The following is an 18,168-nucleotide window of genomic DNA, read 5'->3' as shown; positions in this document are numbered from 1 at the left end:
TTAAGGGGTTAACAAAGTATTCGGATTTGGATTCGAAAAAAATTGGAAATACAGGGTAATACAGCACACATACCTCTTACATCCAGTGACGTCTTTCTGACGTAGATGTTCTCTTTTCTCATCTTCTCCTTTCAGACCTTCAGATCAGACCTCCAGTTTTCAGCCATTTTTCGTCTCTGCAGTTTGACCAAAAAAAAATCTTAGTTTACTACTTTTCCATCATCCTCCCATCTTCTGGACAAATCATCCTACTACCCCCAATACTGTGCCGCTGTGCTCCCCAATATTATACTGCAGAAACAGATAAACCCCCTAATAATACTAGTACCACACAGAGCCCCTCCATATAAAATACCCCTTCTTTAAGGCCTCAGTAGATGCCCCCATAGTGCCCCCAAATAATGTGCCAGTAAAAAGGGACCCCCATAATGCCCCCATCATGTGCCAGTATCAAGTGCCTCTCTCCTCCCCTCCACATGTCCCAGTATCATAGTGCCATCTCGCCTGCCCCTCCAAAGTGCCAGTATCATAGTGCCATCTCTCCCCCCAATGTGCCAGTATCATAGTGCCATATCCCCCTCAATGTGCCAGTATCAAGTGCCTCTCTCCTTCCCACCCCCATGTGCCAGTATCATAGTGCCAAACCCCCCCATGTGCCAGTATCAAGTGCCTCTCTCCTCCCCCCTATGTCCCAGTATAATAGTGCCATCTCGCCCCCCCCTTCCAATATGCCAGTATCAAGTGCCTCTCTCCTTTCCACCTACCCCCCATGTGCCAGTATCATAGTGCCAAACCCCCCCATGTGCCAGTATCAAGTGCCTCTCTCCTCCCCCCCATGTCCTCGTATCATAGTGCCATCTCCCCCCACAAAAGTGCCAGTATCAAGTGCCTCTCTCCTCCCCCCATGTGCCAGTATCATAGTGCCATCTCCCCCTCCAATGTGCCAGTATCATAGTGCCATCTCCCCCCCAATGTGCCAGTATTAAGTGCCTCTCTCCTTACCACCCACCCCCCCACATGTGCCAGTATCATAGTGCCATCCTCCCCTCAATGTGCCAGTATCATAGTGCCATCTCCCCCCCAATGTGGCAGTTTTAAGTGCCTCTCTCCTCCCCCCCCATATGTGCCAGTATCATAGTGCCAACCCCCCCATGTGCCAGTATCAAGTGCCTCTCTCCTTCTCCCCCATGTGCCAGCATCATAGTGCCAACCCCTCCCATGTGCCAGTATCAGGTGCCAACCCCCCCCCCCCCCCCCAATGTGCCAGTATCAAGTGCCTCCCGCTCCCCCATGTGGCAGTAACAGTCGGGTATTTAAAAAACAAAACAAAAAAAACACTTATACACCCAGCTCTGCTACATCTATACACATGACAGCTGCCCCAGCACACCCAGCTCTGCTACATCTATACACATGACAGCTGCCTCAGGACACTCAGCTCTGCTATATCTCTATATATCTATCTACTGTATAGTAATACTTAGAGATATATAGATTTAGCAGTGCTGAGTGTGCAGGGGCAGTTGTCATGTGTATAGATGTAGCAGAGCTGGGTGTGCTGGGGCAGCTATCATATATAGAGATATAGCAGAGCTGAGTGTTCTGAGGCAGCTGTCATATAGAGATATAGGAGTACTGGGTGTGTTGGTGTAGCTGTCATGTGTATAGATGTACACTGACTATAAGAGCTATAGCAGAGTCTACAGTAGAAGTCTCATATATGGCTATGCAGCTTTATAGCTGTGTGGGTAAGTGCTTTGCCTCTGATACAAAAGGTCGTGGGTTCGAATCCCAGGAGACACATCTCTCCCTTTCCTGCCAGATGACTATGCCTGGCCTGGGATTTTGTTGATGAGAAGCGTGCAAGTTGTGATACAGTAGTAAGGGTGCTGCCGAGAGGTAAGAGAAGGCCGCAGCTGTCCTGCAGTTTGTGGCAGTTGCTACACCAAGGAGCCTCCTCAGCCGCCCGTGCAGCAGTCAAGGCTACAGGCCTAACAGGAATTTTCCAGGTAGGCCAGTCCGGCCCTGGTCCTATCTTACTTGTGTGACCAGAGAAGAGTAATATTTTCAAGCTCGGACTCATCTCAGGTAAAATCCTTTTTTACACAATAAAAGCACACAGAGCTATTGGGACTGGGTATTGCGGATGTGCTAGCGGCCATCTAGCAACCCATGTCCTCAGCTCTATACCCAAAATCCAGGTGACAGGTTCCCTTTACTGTCACTCATTTGCCTTGTGGGTAGCCAAAATCCATGAAACTTCCAGAATAGGTTTGGGAAGCTGGGAACTTAGGTTGTGCAAAGTTTCAAGGCAATTGATTAAGGTTTAGGCACATTATGGTACTGTCACGGGGCGCCGATCGTGCGGTTCGCTTCCGCTGTGCCGCCGGCAACCTGAGAATAGTTTGGAGCGAGGAGACGCACTGCGTCCTCTTCTCCAGGGCAACAGGGAGCGGGGAGGTCCCTCTCCCATGGGAACCATTGTAGGTCTCAGCGCCGAACTGATCACTCGGCGCTCAGCAGTAGGCAGAAGGACGGGTCATGTGACGCTGGCCACGTCACATGACCACTTCCCTCCTCTGTGGCCAGCAGGTTGTCTGTGATTTAGGTCCTCAGCTAGGTTATCATTCCTGTGGTCTCCTGGTCTAGGTGTGGAATCTCGGCTCGTGTATTGAATTCTGGTTTTGCCTTCTTTTTGGATCTCCACGTATCTCCTGGTATTGACTCTCGCTTGGCATTTGGATTCCCTTTGGTTGCTCCTTTTGGTCTGGTTTGTTCCTCCTGATTTTGACCCTTGGCTTGTCTCTGTTATTAGTTTTGTTTGCTACCTGGTGCCGTCGTTACCTCCTGGTATTTGTCCTAGCTTGCCTGACCTTGTTGTGTGTTGTCTGTCTCGTTTGTCGCCTCTGCACTTACTCAGGTCAGGGATCGCCGCCAAGTTGCGCTCCATTATTTAGGAAGGGTAAGTGCAAGTAGACAGGGACAGAGGTGTGGGTGGAGCCAGTTTGCACTTTCCCTTACCCCCTGTCCGTGACAGGTACATTAAAGGGAACCTGTCATCTTCAATTTAGCTATTAAACTTATCCTTTCTAAATCTTTATTGTGTTTCCCCAGTCATATAAATCACAATTAGAATTAAATCTGCTGCCGATTTAACTAACTAACAATCTTTCCTTTACTTCCTGCCATTCATGCAAATGTGCATAAAAGAGTCATATCTTACATCTCTCAGCAGAGAAGAGTCATATCTTCCCGGAGTCAAGCTCCTCAGCCCCGCCTCAGAAACGCCCCATATCGATGTAATCTCGCGCATTATTCTTATCATTGAAAATGAGGTTGCGTTGCTGTGAAGCAGGAACTAACGCGCCGCTATCTACTATCGCTGGGGGACCGGATAGTTGGGAAAATTTCAGCACGTTGTGGCGTGAGGGGACATACACTGAGCTATCTGATTGCTCCAAGAAAGAAAGGGCAGTTGCGCATGCGCGCGATTTCAGATGCGATTTCGAGCAAAGATGCAGAATATTTGCTGTCAATCAAAGTCTAGGGGGAGGGAAATAGGCGCTGATGGTGTGAGGGGAAGGAATTAAATATGCTGATGAGCATAACAGCTGGAAAGCTTTAGGGGCGATATATTAGGATATGGGGGTCCTGAGAAGGTTATGGATGGATCGCTGGAAACTCTCATGGTAGACAAGATTTAAGGTACCTTTAGTTTAATATGTAAAAACATGGTGACAGGTTCCCTTTAAGCTACGTTAAGCCATTTTCACATTAAATGTTTTAGGATGTCCCGTGTGGTTTCTAAAATGGGATCATTTCTTGGGGGTTTCTTTTTTTTAAATTTAACCTCAGATAATTGCATGATTTTCCTATTTTATGACGTAAAGTCATGATTTTATTAAAGAAACGGAGGCGAGTATTGCATCACTCCTTCTTTACTGAAATTCCACAGCAGCAAAGAATTAACATAAAAAACCAAGGACAACCCCAAACAACCCCTCCCAATAGTTAGTCCATAAATAGGTCCTCCCCTGTCATCTCTTCCTCTTTCTTTGATGAGAACCACACTCGAATACTGGACCGAACCTCTTCCAGCGGAAACTCCAACCGGGAACCATGAACCGAGAAACTGGAACCAGAGCTCAACCGGAGCATCGGCCAACTGGCATCAATAATTTTTTGGACACATCACTAGGTGTATATCGGGAATCAACCTACGGAAAGAAAAACAGGATAATACGAGGTAATTCACAGAACCTAAAATTTTTTACAAGCATGTGGAAGACAAAAGCGTCAATTATAAATAACATATAATACAATCATCTGGTCATCAGCTATAAATAACATATAATACAATCATCTGGTCATCCGCTAAACAAGAAGGGAGGGAAACAGAAGGGTGGGCAATACTCGCCTCCGTGTCTTTAATAAAATCATGACTTTACGTCATAAAATAGGAAAATCATGCAATTTTATAACAAGACACGGAGGCTCGTATTGCAAGTTTAAAGCGACAAAATAACAGCAGAAAAAGCATGTGGAGGTGGCCTGAAATAAAATTCCCTAAACGTTGAAGCTCTTGACCAATCAGCTAATCGCAGAATATCCTCCAGACGGGCTCCTGCAACGTTCATGGAGGTAGCCGAAGCTCCTCTAACCGAATGAGCCGTGAATACCGACGTATCAACCCCGGCTTGAGAAAGAATCCACTTAACCCAACGGGATAAGGTGACACTAGAAACCGGGAGAAACGGTCTGCGGAAGGAAATGAACAATTGCGGGGCAGAAGGAATACGTAAGGAAGTCGTGCGGTCTAAGTACTCCTTCAAACATTGCACCGGGCAAAGAGCTTGGTTATCAGGAAAAGACGGGTAGGATACCGACCGAATATTAGTCTTTGTGCGGCGAGATATATTAAAGGAGACACCACTTGGAGTAAAAGACAGAGCATCGAAATCCAAGGCTCGCACATCTGAAACCCTTTTGCAGGAGATCAGACACAGCAGGGTGACCAGCTTCGCCGAAAGTTGGCGTAGAGATAAAGAAGAATTGAGAGGCCAACCAGAGAAAAATTGAAGAACCAACATAACATCCCAGGAACTAGTGAAACGGGGTCTAGGAGGACGAGATAACCGTGATCCCTTGAGAAGCCGACACACCAAAGGGTGTTGACCCGCCGGGCAACCCGCAAACCCTTGGTGGCGAGAAGATATGGCTGAACGGAAGAGGTTAATGGACCTATAAGCCTTACCCTCTTCATAAAGAGACGACAAAAATTCGAGCATGTCCGTCACAGGAGCCGAAAAGGGATCCAGACTCCGCCCCACGCACCAGTCAGACCAACGTTTCCAGGCTGACTGATAAGCGCGTCGGGTGCCGGGGGCCCAAGCGCTCTCCAGAAGGGTACGAGCCGTTCCCGATAAGCCTGTGACGTCCCAACGCTCCCTGAAACTCTGCACGCGAGGAGACGAAGAGAGCCGTCCGTCACCAGTGGATGAAGTTGGTCCAGAGGTCCTCGAAGGAGATCTGGAAACGATGGAAGAAGACGGGGGTCCTCCACTAGAAGCTCCAGAAGTTGAGGGAACCATGATTGGGCTTGCCAAAAGGGAACTATCAGCACCAAGTCCGCCAGTTGACGACGAACCTGTGATAGCACCCATGGGATGAGCGCAAATGGGGGAAAGGCATAAGCCAGATGACCCGACCAATCCTGTAGTAGGGCGTCCACAGCCTCCGACCGAGGGTCCAGCCTCCAACTGTAGAAGCGCGGGAGCTGGGCGTTCCAATGTGAGGCAAAGAGGTCGATAGAGAGGGGTCCCCAAACCGACATGATGGAGGAGAACACCGCTGGATCTAATCTCCAATCGCTGAAGTCCGATGAGTGACGAGAACTCCAATCCGCGAAAGTATTGTGTAGTCCTGGGATATATTCCGCGATTACCGTGAAGCCTTTGTCTAGGCAAAAAGACCAAAACTCCTTCGCCAGATGGGTTAGGATCGATGAATGGGTGCCCCCCATGGCATTGACATAACGAACGGCCGACACGTTGTCCATCCTGAGTCTGATACATGCCGAGATCCTGTCGTTGGTGAAGCTGCGGATGGCGAAAGATCCCGCCAACAGTTCCAGAGCGTTTATGTGGAGATGAGATTCGTTGCCTGACCAGGGTCCTCCGGTGGAAACCCCATTGCAGTATGCACCCCAGCCGAGGAGACTGGCATCCGACTCCACAATCAGGTCCGGTTGAGGTCCCACGATGGCCCTGCCATTCCACGCGTCGAGGTTGGAGATCCACCACATGAGTTCGTCCCTCGTCTCGCGATCCAGGGTCACCACGTGCGCATAGGATGCTCCCGCTTGCAGGTGGGCGATCTTGAGCCGTTGCAACGCTCGATAATGAAGAGGTGCCGGAAAAATCGCCTGGATAGAAGAGGAGAGAAGACCGATAATGCGTGCCAGGTGACGTAGTGACATTTGAGGAAGTTTCAGAGCGTGACGTAGTTCTTTGCGTATGGACCTGACCTTGGGCCCCAGGAGGCATAGGGTCTGCTCGCTGGAGTTCACCACAAAACCCAGAAATTCCATCGACCTGGAAGGTTGTAAACAGGACTTCTCGGTGTTGATGACAAACCCAAGACCTGTAATAAGAGACATCGCAGACTGCAGGTGAGTTAGAAGCTCCGATGGGGATTGAGCCATGAAGAGGATATCGTCCAGGTAGATCACAAGACGAATACCCTGACTGCAAAGCCAAGCTACCACTTGTCTCATCAATTTGGTGAAACACCAAGGGGCTGACGAGAGGCCAAACGGTAGGCACGTGAATTGCCAGAGGAGGTCGCGCCAGCGAAATTGGAGGAGCAGTCTGGACTGAGGGGACACAGGAACCGTCAGGTAGGCATCTTTCAGGTCCAACTTCACCATCCAGTCCCCTGGAAGTAGAAGGTCCCTGAGTAAATGAATCCCTTCCATTTTGAAATGGCGGTAACATACAAACCTGTTCAGATTCCGTAAATTTATTACTGGTCGGAATTGGCCTCCCTTCTTTTCCACCAAAAACACATTGCTGACAACCCCAACAGAATGGGGAGGAGCCCTCTCTATTGCTCCTTTGTCCAAAAGGGAACAGAGCTCTTGGTCCATGCAAGACCGGGCCGGTTCTGCTAGGATTAGTGGATGAGGGTCTGGAAGTGACAGATGAGAAACTATCAGATCTATCCGAAACCCCTGGACCGTGTCTAGCACCCACGGATCGGAGGTAACCCGGTTCCAAGCGTGTAAAAAATGTTGGAGTCTGCCCCCGATACAAGGGTTGGAAGAAAACCATAGGTTTTGAGGACTTACCAAGTGGACGACTTGATCCAAGATTGCCTCTGAATCCTCTGGAGCGATACGTCTGACCCCTGGAGACTCAACTTCAGAGTCAGAACTGAGTTCGGGACGAGCCCGAGCGGACTTCCAGGGGCGCGCTTTTTCCGCCTGGCGCGGACAGGCTCTCTTACGTGACCTATGCACGCTGTCTTTTGATGGAACTAAGCCATCATTACAATCAATTCTGGAGGTAATCAGGGTTAGGGTAACAGTTGGGGTGGTGACAGGGTTTTGCGCTCTAAGAGCCTGGGATATAGACTGAGAAATAATAGAAGATACATTGCCCATGGCATTAGCAATTGCTGTAGAGATGGATTGTTGAAAATCCACAACCTGGGGCTCAGTATGGGCGAGATTTGATCCTGCAGGGAGCAGGGCAGAGCTAGTGGTGGGGCCCACTAGAGCAGAGGGAACAGAGGGAGTATCGCTAGGCAGGGACATGATAGAGGAGTTAGTCACTCCTGAGAAGAGCAGTACAACAATAGAAGGTAATAGAAAACACCTAACGATAATCAGAGCAGGCAGGAGCAGGCACCGATGTCCGAACGTGCGGTGGAATGGCGCCGCCGGAACAAGGAAGAGGGTGAAGGGGGAGGAAGCAGAAACGCCTCTCTACACCCAACAAGAAACAGAGGGGTACCAAGATGGCGGCCGAGATGTCCAGTCTCGGTGCCGCAAGAAGTAATACAGGCGAGTAGCAAGATGGCGCCCGAGAATCTCGGGACCAGCGCGCTAACCCCCCCCCACCCCCCCCTACCCCCTGCGCGACTGCCGCCGAAGTCCCGCGAGTCGCGATACTTCGGGCGGCAAGAAGCGCGAACGGCTAGACGAATAGGGGAGGAATGGCGCCTGGAAAAAGTAAGTAGGGAAAGGGGGGAGACGGAACGGGGAACTCGAGATAGAGAAGACTATGGTCCGCAGTAAAACCAAAACCGCGCACAGCTATCAGAAGGAATTAACTCCTAGGTACAATGAAAGAATATAGGACAAAATAAAAGAACCAAACGTAATCACATAAGAATCATCGTAATACATAAGGCTATAGTCTCAAAGGTTATAAGAAATAGACATTCATAACAGTAATACGAATAAAGAATAATCCCAAGTAAAATCGAGAGGCACTTATCTGCTGTGGGCAGCAGCAAAGAAAGAGGAAGAGATGACAGGGGAAGACCTATTTATGGACTAACTATTGGGAGGGGTTGTTTGGGGTTGTCCTTGGTTTTTTATGTTAATTCTTTGCTGCTGTGGAATTTCAGTAAAGAAGGAGTGATGCAATACGAGCCTCCGTGTCTTGTTATAAAATCAGCATTTGTCAGCCAGTGCTGAATAAATCACTCAAATGCACGTGAAGCTCTTTCTCTTCTCAACCCTGCTGTGTGTCCATACATTACTTAACAACCACATATGGGTTGTTGCTGTATTAAGGAAACAACGAGGAACAAATTGTGGGGTGATTTTATCCGGTTACCCTTAAAAAAAAAATGAAAAACTTGGTCCTAAATCAACATTTTCTTGTAAAATATGGAATTTTTTAACTTTCATGGCCAAGTGTTTCTACTTTATTTAAACCCTACTTGAACCAAAGTGGTCACTATGTATTACCCCAGAGTGGGCACTACCATCTTTATAGCCAGTTACTCTCTCTACTCGTTAACAATAAATACAGTATCATCTTTGTGCATTCCTTTACAAGTCTTCTTATTCAGTGTCATTATGCAACAGTTAATGTATTGCATTTCATGTAATGTGCCTAGTTTTCCAGCAGGTGGCATACGTTCTGGCAGATTCCTTTAGATAGGATGGAACTAACCATTCCATTCTTATCCCCCCTTGGGGCAGAAGTGGGCTAATCCTAACAGAGGAGAGGGTTGCTGAGGAAGGAGTGAGTTGAAGTTTAGATTCCAAAGGGACAAGACATGGTACAGGAGGGAGTGTTTTCCCCTTCTGCAGCAGGAGTCTTCCAGGGGAAGCAGCTTGGAGAGCAACCCAAATTTAATAGTTTGAGTATTACGAGGGGGTCAACAGCCAAAGCCACCCCACTCAACAGTGCCAGAACCTCTAGAAAGTCCAGTAAGCAGCCTGAAGCCTAAGATTAGCACAGCAGAGAGAGCAGAGTACTAAGGCCTGCCACCATATTGCATCCTGCTGGAACCAAGTAAAGGATAATTGTACTAAACCCTTTGAAACCTATTGTATTGTCAAGTTCAAGTTATTCCAGTAAAAACTATTGAAACATTCCCAATTCTGGACTTTACTTTATTCTTCAACTCAATCTCTGCAATGGAGTCTGAACCCCAGGAAACAACAGCCTGAAGGTAGGAGTACTGTGACACAAACATTGGGCTATGGTATACCACTTGGCATCCTACGCTCTGGGACTACTACTCCACCTGAGGGGAGTGGCCCATTGCAGTTTTTGGGATCACGAACAGGATATTTATTCTGTGCCTTACTACTGAAGGCTTACAACATCTGTAGAACCCCTATAAGTGACTTTATTGTATTTCCTGCTGAAGAGTGTGAATCTGCATCAGTTGTAGCACTGTGGCCAAATAGGGGTTAATCGGCTATCTTGGATTTGTTCCTCATGTACTAAGGGTAAAGACTGTTCCATCCAGCAGTAGGACAGGAATCAAAAGGCCCCCCTCCATAGAGGAACCATCCTTTGAACAGAAGGAACTGTTCAAGTTCCCAGGGGATGAAGAAACCAACTTTACCATTACAGGAAGTAAAAGCAGCAGCCATCGTGCAAAAGGGAGTGCAGAGCTGCAATACAGTTCATCAAACCCTTCATCGAAGATTCAACTGCCAAAGAGGTCTGAGTGAGTACTGCTGGTGAAACTAACCTTAATAAAGGCTGTTTGGGGCCATCTTCTGCCTTCCAGAGCATCATACTTCCCTATATTGATCTGTCGCTGCAACTCTTAAAGGGGCCACACACCTATTCTACTGCCATTGCCCATAGCAACACGCTCCCAAATTGCTGGAACAGCTGCACAACTCAGATTGGAGAGGCATGATGTGGGGCGACAAACCGAAAGTGCTCCTCATGGTAAGAGTAATACAGACTGCCCGGAAGAAGCTGCAGCTTCCAGCGACGTCATTGCACCCCTCACTGGCCGGTGCCGCGGACACAGCTGGAAAGAGCAGAGTACTAAGACCTGCCACTATGTTGATTGAGGCTGGAACCAAGTAAAGGAGAATTGCACTAAACCCTTTGAAAACGATTGTATTGTCAAGTTCAAGGGAAATCCCCCTTTCGTGCATGTGTACACACCATAAGTACACAGTAAAAGGTAGATCAACTAGGTCTCTTACTGGAAGCTTTATTGCTGAATTATTTGATTTGTTATGGTCAGCAGCTAGACAAAGTGACCTCTACATGCCTGGACTAGAAGTCAGTGCATTCCTATGAGAACCTCGATGTAAGTCACATGTACCTCGATATCACTGGATGTCACCATGTAACTTACAGTGCAAAGGCAGACTGACTTCTGGTCCACAGAGCAGACACTGTAGGATTTGCCTACACAGAGTGTTGGACATGTGGTCTAACAGCAGACTGGAAAGAACCTGACAAATGAGCAACAAAGTAGCGAGACTCTCTTTTACATCATGTATTTCACAAAATGTACTAATGGAGCGCTACTTTATTGGAGAATATAAGTATTTACTTATGCAGACATGTCAAGAGAAGTAAATGGTTGGCACATGGTCCCTTCCAGTATTCATCACTGATGACAGGTCTATAAAATACCAATCTTATTTAAGTTTTCTCTGCTCAGTGTGAAAAGTCTACCAGTGCTAATCATGTAAGTACATTTTAGGCTCTTCTTGATGGGTGAAATAACGAAAACTGCACAATGATCTAATCAATACCGCTACTGTCAAAGCTCCAAATCTTTGATTTCTCAGGATTCATTAAAAGGAAAGAGTGGTACAGATGAAGTGCACGCTTATTGATTTTGCATCAAGTAGGTTTTTGATCCCTTGACAAAATAACTCTGTATGTCTGATGGCGAAATCAATTTCCTACTTCGGGAGCAACACTCTAACCTGTGACCTGCAATCAGTTTGAAAAGTCTATTAGAGGAGCATTGAGAGCCTGGACCTCCTGTGTATTTGTTCTGAAATAGTAGGTGTGGCGGCACAATGACTGGCAGCTATAGCTTTACGGGTAAATGAGCGCACAGGGCTTTATAGCAATAAGAAGCTCTGCTCTCTGCCTTGTCAGAATGTTATTTTACCTCTTCTTTATGTGAGAGTCAATTGTTCATTTTCAGGATATAAAAGTGAAACAGGAGAAAGCTGGTAATATTACTGGACTGATGATATTAGCTGAGGTGCTGCATTTCATATATTAAAGGTGGATTCAGATGAGATGGTCCTGCATCTTTCCCGACAGTCGGCTGCTTGTTCAGTAACGGAGACTAGGGATGAGCGAATCGACTTTGGAAGATTTGCATAAAAACTTTGTTTCAATACTGTATGAAGCGAGCGCTCTGTACAGTATTAGAATGCATTGGCTCCAATGAGCCGAAGTTATTACCTTGGAACCGAACCCGAGTTCTGGAAATGTTTTTTTACACTAGAAATCAATTTATGAAGTTATTATGCAAAGTCTTGTGAGACTTCATGAAGTAATAATACATTCTAATACTATATGGAGCGCTCGCTCCGTACAGTATTGAAACAAAGTTTTATGCAAATCGACTTTGGATGTTTAATCCGAAGTCGATTAGCTCATCCCTAAAGGAGACTGCTGCGGTCATTCCCGATAATCTTGAGAATTATTGGCTCTAGTAAATGCAGTCTTAGGCTTCATGCACATGGATGTATTTTGCATCCGTGTCAGATCCTCAGTTTTTGAAATAGCACATGGACCCATTGATTTCTATGGGTCCAGAAAAATACAGAACAGATATGGCCATCATCCATGTACTGTCCACATCTGTTTGTCCGTTCCACAAAATGTAGAACATGTCCTATTCGTGTCCATATTGCAGATATGAATCGTCATTTCTAGTGATGGGAGTGAGAAAAATTTGCACCAATAACTGCAATTACATCTTTTCCGTAATTGTTGGTTAGTCCTGCACATCGGCTTGGATGATTTTTAGCCCATTCCGCTGTACAAAACAGCTCCAACTCTAATGAGGTTTTATGCTGGAATGCAGTGTTTTCCTTTCTCTAAACATAACACTTTTCATTTAAACCAAAAACTTCTATTTTGGTCTAATCTGTCCATATAACATTGTTCCATTAGTCTTCTGGCTTGTCCAAGTGATCTTTAGCAAACTGCAGACAGGCAGCATTGTTCTTTTTAAACAGCAGTGGCTTTCTCCATGCCATCCTGCCGTGCACACCACAGTTGTTCAGTGTCCTCCTGATGTGAGAAATGTGAGCTAGGCCTTCAGTTGTTTAGAGGTTAACTTGGGCTACTTTCTGACATTGCAGACTATTACACTCCTTGCTCTTGGCGTGATCTTTGTTGGTCAACCAATCCTGGGGAGAATAGTGATGGTCTTGACTTTTGTCCATATGTACACAGTGTGTCTCACTGTGGATTGTTGGAGTCCAAACTCTTTAGAAATGGTTGTGTTACCTTTTCCAGCCTGATGAGCATCAACAACTTTTCTTCTGAGGTCCTCGGAAATGTTCTTTGTTCATGCTATGATACACTTCCACAAATGTGTTGTGAAGATCAGACTTTGACAGATTCCTGTTCTTTAAATAAAACACGTCACCCACTCACACTTGATTATCCCATCCGAATGATTGAAAACACCTGACTAATTTCACATTCAAATAATTTGCTAATCCTGAAGGTTCAACATACATTTGCCACTCATAGACATGTAATATTGGGTCATTTTTCTCAATAAATAAATGCTTAAGTTTAATATTTTGGACTAATTTGTTTGCTTAAATTATCTTTATCTACTTTTAGGACTTCTATGAAAACATCATGGAGTTTTAGGTTAAATAGAAATATAGAAAATTCTAAAAGGGGTCACAAATCTTCAAGCACTCAACTGTTTGTGTGTCTGCAGCATTTTCTGCCTGATCCTGGCAAAAGCAGTAGAAATCCTGCAGAGAATAAAGGGGTTAATCTCATGCTGATCTGTTTCAGCTGTGGGAAGGGGCTTAGCCAAAGGGACAGAGCATAACATAGAGATGAGCTAATTGATTCTAAATTAATCAAATTCAAGCAAAGTTTTCTAAAAATTCTGATTAAATCTGATTCCAATCTTTTGGCAATTTTATTTTGGGAATCTTTTAAAATGGCATCAACATTTTTTAGGTCAGAAAACATGAAAGATGAAGGAGGATTACATGATCCCAAGGTAATGTGCATGTATACACAATGGCATTTGCCGCCACAAAGTCAACGTTTTTCGGACCTTTCTTTTTAAAAGAGGCTGTTTGTTACCACCAGCATTTTCCCATAACCATATATGTCCCCATATATGTCACTGTGACTTTAAGATTACTAATGCTGTCTTTGTGTTAGAGAGGCTTGAAATTATTTGCACACAGTCCTAGGAGACCCCAGAATGTCATTCAAAACTTTTCAGTGCAATTAGAGTATTTTCAATACAGGGTGAAATTATTTGGCTCAGAATTGAATCACCAATTTGGCCGAATCAAATCCGAATTGCTTTTCAGAGAATTCCCTCCTCACTATACATGTATAACAATCTTTTAGTCTTACAGCAGGCAGAAAACAGTAGGGAGCCTTCTGCTCAAGCCAGTTGTCTTACAGCCAGACACAAGGAGAAGATAGGGAGATATGGCTGATCTCCTGGAACACATAGAGCGCATTTTGTTATATGTTTCTTTATATATTTCTTAGCTTTTAATTGTAGTATCAGATAAATAGGATCACCAGAAAAAGAGGAAATAAAGGGAGGCAAATGCTGGGATATTTTGGGTTTTTGTGCATTTTCTGTTTGTAGAGTTCCTTTACAAGGGTTGTCACAAAAAATGCTCTGTTAGCTCAGGCAAAACAAAAAAAAATTTCATTGGAATCATTGACGTCTAGATAGTGCAGTTACATACAATACTTATTATTTACAACCCCTGATGTTCTTTAAATTCCCTCTTAGAACGTCACCCTAATGTGACAGGTGTCACTCAGTAGCCCACATACTCCTGTACCCAGGTGGCAGAGTCATTCCTGCTATTGTACAGGACAGTCAATAAAAAATCTAAGCTCTAGAAGTTGTCTCCTCTCGCCACTAGTGAACACATCTGGTACATAGTCAAAGAAGGAATAAGTAAAATAATGTTTAATCTTTAAAACACACCTGCATAACTCTGTGGAGACCATACATGGAATGCAATATTACATCTTCAAATTTTACTTCTTCCCATTGCAGCTGGTGAGGTCCGTTTGTAAACTGTACTTATTATATACTTAAAGGCTATGGACACCTTCGGGGCATTTTTGATGATTTTACTCATTTTGGGACAAAAATTATTTGTTCAATTGGTCTTTATTAAATATTTTCAGCCTTTTTTGAGATGCAACAGTTAAAAATCTATCTGTTTGCAGAGTATCACTTCTCAGTCCCATATTCTTATAAGCTTGATAAGAATTTAGCTATAATGAGTGTTTATGAGATCAGGAGATCAGAAATAAGGCTTCCCATGAGCTGACAGGACTGAGAAGTAAGACCAAATGAAAACATGATTTTTAGCCCAAAATGAGTAAAGTGCAATCCTAAAATAACTTGCCCCTTACGTGTACATAGTAGCCTCATTCCACTTGAAAAAAAACACCTTTTAAAATATGTAAATATATACATTAATAATAGCATAAAACTTTTGGTGTGGAATGATAATGAAAAATAAATTAGCCTTACAAGAAAAACATTTTTGTATTGACAGATGCTAAATAGCTATACATTTCTGCAGCAGAGCAAGGTGCTCTCTCTGCTTCTTCTCTCATAGTACATGGCTTATCGTGTATGCACAACAACCTTGACTGGGACACAGAAGAATGAATTTTGGTTTAGAATGGTCATACAATATCAATAAGGCATTGTACAAGAGGAAATGTTCTAAGCATACAAAACAGTATTTTTAAGAGAGGGGAAGGGGGGCTTTTAAAAATGCTTGGTACTGGAAACCTATCAGCACAGCTCTGTTGTTTTATAAGGAGTGACTCGTGGCAAACTGTATTTTAACAAACTAGCAAAAATACTTAATATTTCTGAACCCTGCATTGGCATTAAAACACTCAATTGAAATTGCATTCGCTGTGGGTTGGAACATGACAAGGCTATTTGGTGTGGGAGACGCAACATAATAACAGTACTAAAGTCTATTAATTTCCCTATCCTTGATAACAACATTAAAGGGAGCCTGTCAGCAGTTTCGAGCCCTAAGAATTAATAAAAGAGGTAGGTAGGTGAAGGGAAAAGTTTTATATCTAGTGGTGGTTGGTGTGGTTAGCGAATCAAAGCTAAACAAACTGACTTCGATCCGAATTTCAGGTAAAATTTGATTCGTCACAAAGCCGAATTTCCTGGTGCTTCATGGTAACGAATCAATTTTTCCTAAAATAGCGGTAAAAAAACAAAAAAAAAAAACATACTCACCTCATCCATTTGCTCATGGAGAGGCCGTCGCGGCCATCTTAATAAAAGAAAACGCAACAAATTTTCTGCGTGCTGACACTGGTCAGGCGATGACGTCTTCACGATGACGTCATGATGTCATCATGTCCGCGTGCATGAGTTTTGGAGCATTTTGCTCAATTAAGGTGGGCGCAGTGGCCTCTCCGCAAGCAAATGGATGGGATGAGCATGTATTTTTTTTGTATTTAACCCCTGATTAACCCCTGAAAGGGTTCAATGTGACCGTCAGATGCCACTATCAGTGTTGAATGTGGCATCTGAGGGATTCAATGATGAAGGGCGGCACAATCGTCGTTCCCCGTCATTGCGTCCCGCTACATATAATGGAATGCTTTTCATAATTCATAATAAATGTAATTTCTTTGTGAACTTTGGTGGAGAAGCCAAATAAAATTTTTGATAACTCCGCTTATCTCTAGTGGTGGTACTCATGCTTTTTGAATGACGAAGGAATAGTTTTAATGCCCACTGTACTGTGATTGAAAGTGTCATGGGGATTGTCGCTTTGTGTGCAGTCTCTCTGTACTGAAGGTTTGTGAGTGATGCTAGAGCTCTCAGTGAGAGAAGAGGGGAGAGTTAGAAATCCTTTGGGGCAGAGATCCCAGGATAATGCCCATGAATGGACTGCCCCTATATCAAAACATTAGGGGCATTAAAACTTGTCCTTAGTCACACAAGAAACATGACCACCCACCGCAGTATGTTTAAAAGGTTTGGTCAGATTTTTATACTGATGGCCTACCCAAAATATCTGATGGGTTGGAGTGCTAGCTCTGTCTTCCCCACCAGTCAGCTGTTTAAAGAGGCCACAGCGCTATGGAGAGTGCTACAGCTTTCTCCTAGCTTACCAAGCACAGTACCGTACATTTTATAGCAGATGTGCTTGCCATTGGTTCTTAGCTCTATTCACCTGAATAGGACTGAGCTACACCTAGGCCGTGTGTCTGATGAATGTGACGTCACTGGCCTAGGAATAGGTGGCAGCGCTTACTGGAGCTCTTGAAACAGCTAATCAGTGCGGGTGTCGGGAGTTGCACCATCACTGATTAGATATTAGTAGCCTATCCTGAGGATAGGCCACTGATATAGAAGACCCAGAAAACCCCTTGGAGACCTGAACCCATACTTGTTTCCTATGGTGCTGTAAAATTGGTACAGTATATTGGATGGGGACACCACCACCAGTTGATTAATGTCCTTTGTGTCAAAGCCCCTTCAATCACAGCACATTTTTGAGCAAAATGTTGTAATGGTTGCTGATAATGTGCTGACAGGTCTAGTATTAGCATCTACAAGTGATATTTTTTATAAAGTAAGGCTCATTTTCTGCTAATGTTGTCTTAAATCAGTGATGCCCAACCTACAGCCCGCTGTGCCATGCGGCCCGTGCAGCAGAGGTCACAATTTTACTCCCTGTAAAAAGTCTAAGGCGTACCGATACGCCTTAGACATTTCCCTTGCGTTCATCAGCGCAGTGAGCGCTGTGAACGGCATGGGCAGTTCAGCGATGCTGCCTGTGCTTGAAATAACCAATAGCAAAGCTCCTCACAGCAAGAAGCTTTGTTATTGGTTATTTTTGGCGGGTGCTGGAGAGATACAGGTCCTACAGTAGGGGAAGCTGGCTGGAGCTGGAAGGAGGAGGGGTCGGCACCCGGGGGTGGCGGCAGCAAGTAGTGCTAGGCGCGCTGCGCAAGGACCCTGGCAACCATGGCTTAGTTTGGTGCTCAGCAAAACATGCTGTGACCAGAAAAAGGAAGATAATGCCACCCCAGGCTGAGCTAAGACACATTCCCTGTCACCGCCGGCCCTGGGAGAGACGTTCAAATAGACGGAAGACTCAGGAGTCTATTTGACAGATCTCTTGTTTTCATTGTTGCTGACAGGTTTCCACTCCTTTGCAGATGCTGCTCATTATCAGTCAGGTGGCTCTTTATATGTTCCGCCTCTCACTTGTTTCATTGCAGCTGATAGCTTTTCTGTGGTGTGCTCTGCTTGTGTGGTGGTTCTCCTGTTCCAGTTACATCTCAAGCTAAGTACTTTCCCTTTTCTTGGTACATCTGTCCTGTCTAGGCCTCAGGGGGACACTAGCTCCTTCAGTTTGGAAGGAGCCGGTTGCCTCTTTCCCTGTTCCCTAAGCTGAGGGTC

Source organism: Bufo bufo, chromosome 1 (genome assembly GCF_905171765.1).
Source record: "Bufo bufo chromosome 1, aBufBuf1.1, whole genome shotgun sequence".
NCBI lineage: Eukaryota > Metazoa > Chordata > Amphibia > Anura > Bufonidae > Bufo > Bufo bufo.
This window is presented reverse-complemented; position numbering follows the sequence as displayed.